Here is a 6073-nt window from a genome sequence, read left to right as displayed (position 1 = left end):
ATATATATGTCTCTCTCTCTCCCTCTTTCTCTCTCTCTCTCTCTCTCTCTCTCTCTCTCTCTCTCTCTCTCTCCCTCCCTCTTCGTCTACCCAAATACAAGCAGCGCTTCTGTACAGATCAAAATACGAATTGTTGGCCGGTGTTATGCTGTGGTTTGTTCCTTCTTTCCTGTCCAAAAATCTATCGTCTTCATCAGAATCTCTGCCTTTTTTTCATATGTTATCCTCCAGTAACGCTTTTAATCTTTAGCACTTATATGAACTAATTGTGTTGAAAGTACCGTGAAACTCTTACTAAAACAAAAACCACTACAACGCATCAACATCTATGCTCATACACTCATTGACCGGAGCCGGCACAACACTTTTGACACCCATGTCGACTGACAGCTTAATGTCTGTTTCTATTTTTCTATACTATTAAAGCCATTGTCCAATCCAGACTAAGGCGCGGCGGTCGACGTCACAATGTATGGACAACCCACGCTCACCTGAGGTTATGAGGTACTGACAATACGTTACCTTAGAATGACAAAGTTCTATTTGACATTTTTTGGCCGTTTTGAGTTACTAAGACCATGAAGTAAGAAACCAGATTATGTTCTATCTGAATCTGTTATATCAAAATCGTAAGATTATTCGGAGCCATTATCAAGATATTCAAAGATATTCGAATTATATTCGAAAACGATTGGCATGGTGTGAAACTAAAAATCTTCGACGTCAAATTTCTCAAAACTAGCTACTGTACAGATATAAATTTGTGGGTGGTTGGCGGGTGCTCTGGTGTGGTTTGCTTCTTCTTTCCTATCAAACATCTATCGTCCTTATCTCCCCAGCTTCTTTTTTTATGTTTGTTACTCTGTTGTAACACCTTTAATCTTCTGGCACTCATAATATGACCTTAAGCAGTTGCGCACGCCGTAAAACTTCTACTAAACAAACAAGATATAACATTGTTATTCCGAGGTTGCAAATTTTAGTGCTGTGCTACTTGGAGAACACAAACTTCATCGACGTTGTTTCAAAGCTTGAAGTAACTATGAGTGCTATTTGAATACCGTGTGCAAACATGATTTTTTAAATTAAATTCCTTTTTTTTTTGCTCTTATACCTTAGAGGCTTGTTTTACATCTCTTGTTGGCTCAACCTATCACTATACCAGTGTCATAATCATCAAGTACAATGTATTTCTGTATTTACCATAGTCATTTTAGATATAATATGCTCTAATTTTTTGACGGGTTGAGACGAATGAGGCAAAAATCTATTGTTCATTAAAAAAATCACACGGCATTTGAAAGTCGCTACCACGCTTGGAATTGCTGTCAATAGCGGAATTATCGTGAATGTTGAATAGTAAAGTATGATGGCCGCAACTGTAGTGTTACATAAGAACACCACAGAGAGTGGAAGGCACCGCGCCTATCAGGTGTTACGAAAGCCTAGTCTCAGTCTCCCTTAGGCCAATATGTCATTGTGTGGCGTCGCGGTGAAATCAGGCGCTCGTCCGAATAACAAATTTGAAGAAACCGGCATTTTTATCCACACTACTTTTTAGCGCTACATCTTTTATGCCTACTTAAAAACATACTTATGTGTGCATTTTTCTTCTTTTTAAAAAAATTAACCAAAAGCAAAAAAATGTTATTCTACAGTTTCTTAGGACACTCAACCGTTAGAATTCTTCAAATTTTGGCGGCCATTTTGTCGCTAATATTTCTTCTAACAATACATGGACGACCCCCACCTACTTAAATCGCTTACATTTCAAAAGCAAGACAAACGAAAAGGCTTTCAGATTAAACCATAAACTCCATACGCACAAACTGACGAGCGCTTGATTTCACGGCGTCGCTTCACATATGAATAATGCGTGAGTGAGTCGAACTACTTTCTACACAAAACGACCTCCGCTGAACAAAAAGTGTCGAAGGGAGTGAGTTAAAGTTTAGCGAAACTTCAGTTCACCCATTATTGATGTCGCCCATAATCCGGATGTAGGAAATGGCGCAGAGCTTATTGTCGAAGAGGCTTTGAAAAGGCTTTCAGGGATATGCACGGTATTACCGCTTTCAGCCAATGGGGGAAAAAGAAAAAGAGTACATCAGGGTCACGCGGATGACTCAGTTTTAGTCTGACTTCCATAGACTAGTTCAAGAGCAGGTGGACACTAATCAAGACCAACAATTCAAGAATTGCAGCTGCCCACCCGAATTCTACCTCTCTCTCCCCGTTCTTTCGGGGGAAAAGAAGTTGTCATCTTAGATAAGTATTCCTCTCAGACAATGACATTATAATATAACTCCCCACACCCCCGCCCCCCTACAACTTCCACAAAAAAGAGAAAAAAAAGAAAAAATAAGAAAAAGAGAAAAGAAAGAAAAAATAATTGCAACAGATGTGGACAATGGCTGTTTGTATAGGTGATTCGTTACCTTAGAATTACAAAGTTTTACTTGATATTTTTGGCCGTTTTGAGTCACTAAGAACATTCTAATAATAATTAATAATTGCATATATATAGCGCATATCCATGCTCAAGAGCATGCTCTATGCGCTTTACAACTATTATTACCCCAGCAGACCCTCTGAGAACACTCAGAAACATTCTCAGCTTCCGCGGAAGCATACAGTGCAAGCTGCGGATTTCACGCGCTCAAACACTATCAAACTGACAAGATCTTTCACTGTCTATAGCCGGGTACCCATTTCCACCTGGGTGAAGTGAGGAAAATTTGTGTAAAGTGCCTTTCCCAAGGACACAACGTTGGGCCCCTGACGGGAATCGAACCTGCGACCTTACGGTTGCGAGTCCGAGAGCCTAACCACTAGGCCACCGACGCCACATTAGCCCAGAAACCAAATGTGGTTTTTTTCTGTTCCATCGTAAGAATATTTGTCGTCGTTATCAAGATATTCAAAGAATTGCTTTCGAAGAAGCTTGACATATTGTGAAACTCAAAATTTGTGACGTCAACTTTCTCAAAAACCAGAAACTGAGCAGACAGAACTTTGTAATCCTGGGGTAGCAGATTGCCTACTGAGACATTATATCCCTCTCAGTCTGGGTTGACTGACAGGACTGAGGCAACCCAAGGCATAAAGAAATCAATCTTTCGTTAAGAAATTTCGTCAAACGGCGACGTTTATCTTTTATAGGTTCATTTTTTAAGGAAATTTTAAGCACCAGTGTGTGGATGGTTGGCGAGTGCGCTGGTGTGGTATGCTCCTTCCTTCATGTCAAACATCTATCGTCCTTATCTCTTCTCCTCCTTTGTTTCTGTATGTTAATCTCTTTTAACACTTCTTGTCTGCGACACTTACATAAATGAGCGTACTGTGTAACAAGTAACGTAAAACACTTACTAAAACATAAAAAAACAACCAAAACCAAACAATTGATTTTTCCCCCTGAGTTTCGGGTTTCCCATTGTCAGTCAATCACGTAATCATCTCAGCGTTAACTCTCCAACGCGAAGGGCAGACTCCCCCACGATGAGACCACGCTTCGAGGGTTAAACTGTCTTGACAACGACTTAACTGGAGCGGAAGTAGGGCAGCTCTAACCATTTTAGTAGCGCTACAGTCTTAAAAAAAAGGCTAACGCTGGTCAATTATATACGGAACAAATACATCAAGTATGAGTATCGAATATCTGAAAGTCTCAGTGACCTTTAGGCCAGGAGTGTTGTGGTCTTGGTTGCAAATACAGCAATAGCGACAGCAAGAGCCGTGATAAGTAGAAGAGCCATCATCATCATCATCATCATCATCATCATCATCATCATCATCATCATCATCATGAAAACAAACCCTATACGAAAACATAACACGAGGTGAGATAGAATAAGCTGTTTTTATTTAGTTTTCAGTTTAAGTAAGCGGCACTTGCAACATGTTAGAAAATATACAAGCCGTGGAGATTACAGGTGTTACAAGAGAGTAATACACATCAAAAATAAGTTGTAGAGATAATGACGATAGATATTTGATAGGAAAGGAGGAGCAAACTACACTAGAGCACCCGCAAACCACCCACATAGAATGGTATACAAATTCAGACCTACAAAGCAACCCGGTCATCGCATAAGCAGCTGTGAGAAAGAGTTTCTTTTTCATTTCTCTTTCACATAATGTACAAAGAGGTAATTGGCTAGGAATGAAGATGAAAAGGCTAGGAGACAATAGATGGAGAAAAAGATTACATATCATTATTGTTTCCAGGGAAGGGGGCATCCGACTGAGGGGCAGACAGACGCAATCTAGCTCAGACGTGGGGCACGGTACAAAGTGGGGGTTTTCTAGGAGCGAAAGCTTGTTACTTAACCCTATCCGTACGCCATGGAGTCATTTTTTACCCCCGGGGTTGTATTCTTCACATTTTTAGAATACTTCTAGAGCGAATATCTCTTTGAAACTTTCAATATTTCTCAAAAAAACATTTTGACAGACAGCTATGCAAAGCATACGGATCGGATTAACTAGTAAATTCCCTCTTTGGAAAGTGGTGGCACAGAGCTCCCCTTGTCGTATGGATACGATAGTAAAACCTGCCATACGGATAGGGTTAACACACATATTTTATTAACTATATAACGTCATAACAAAGTCTTTAAAGCCATTTTGAAAAAAAAGGAGAAAAAAAACTGTTTCTTTCGGAAAACTGATTCTGTGGAACGCATGAATTTGGGTACACTCAGTTGATTTTACATTTGGATTATTCTTTTGTCCAAGTGAACTACATTACCAACCTGGTTCTGCTCTTCATTTCAGAACCAAAAACTCCAAACCAGGTAAAAATGACTCTGGCAATCATCTTGTGAGCATGGCAATAAGTTTTGGTAAAGGATGTTTTGGCGCTCGCAACTGCATAAGGTCATATGAGGGCCAAGGGGTGGATGTCAACAGAAAAGTCCTTACAGGTAATCAGACTTACTCTGCTCACCTCTCTAACTTCAACAACAAAAAGTCTGCTTCGACTATCAAAGCACCCCGGAAATAGCGGGTCACAAGTGTGTGACAAACATACAAAAGAAGTAGAGGAAAATGACGGTGGTAAGGATTAAGAAAGAAAAAGCCGCAGTTCCCTGTTGCAGGCCAGGCACAGTTATGAGCATGACATTGATGAATCAGCCCATTTACAATTACAATTCTACTGTGCATAAGAACTCAAGATGTTAATGTTCCCCCTTTAGGAATGGCCTAAAAACACTTCAGTCAGTAGCACCGCCCCGGGGGGTAGCATGACGATAAGAACAAAGCGGGCACTTCATAAATAATATTATGCTCTATCAGCATCAGGTCAAAGACAATACTGTGGCGCATTTCGAACACAAATCAAAAAAACCTATTTGCATATTTCATAGTACACATCGTGTTGTATACCTGAATAGGTTGTATATCTTTATAAAACAAAGAAAATAGAATCTGAAATTTGTATGAGTCACAACGTATTGCTTTTTTTTTTAAAGTACTACAAAAATAGCGCATGCTTACTGAGTTAAATAAGATGATGGGCTGAAAGTGTGGTATTTATTGTTACACATTTTTCGCAAAAGAATAAACTTCAATTTCGCCCAGTAGGAGATTGGAACAAGAGCCATTCGATCCAAAGTTTAATATAATATCAACTAAGCTAGCTGAGCACCCTAACCCCCCCCCCCCAAAAGAAAATTGTAAAATAAAATCACAAAAAACCCCAAAAATAACAACAACAGCAACAACAACAACAAAAATTAGGAAAGAAAAAAATAGCAAAGAAAATAGAATATAAACAAAAAATAACGCATTCTGTCTTTCGTTTCTACTTCTATGAAAGAGACAACGCGCCAAGAACCATCATCATAAGGATGACGACGGTATTATGGAAATGTGGAGAGAAAAGGGTAGGTAACAATGATGGGAGTTTTGGGTTTTTGGTTAGGGGGTTCCATCAACGTCAGCAGCGTTAGTGGCATAATGATTGTGGCTCCTTCGTCATACTTGAGTCGTCTTCAGAGCGGAGAGAGAGCGGAGAGAGAGCGGAGAGAGAGCGGAGAGAGAGAGAGAGAGAGAGAGAGAGAGAGGGGGG

Source organism: Aplysia californica, unplaced genomic scaffold (assembly GCF_000002075.1).
Source record: "Aplysia californica isolate F4 #8 unplaced genomic scaffold, AplCal3.0 scaffold00200, whole genome shotgun sequence".
In the NCBI taxonomy this organism is placed as follows: domain Eukaryota; kingdom Metazoa; phylum Mollusca; class Gastropoda; order Aplysiida; family Aplysiidae; genus Aplysia; species Aplysia californica.
Note: the sequence above shows the minus strand (reverse complement) of the source record.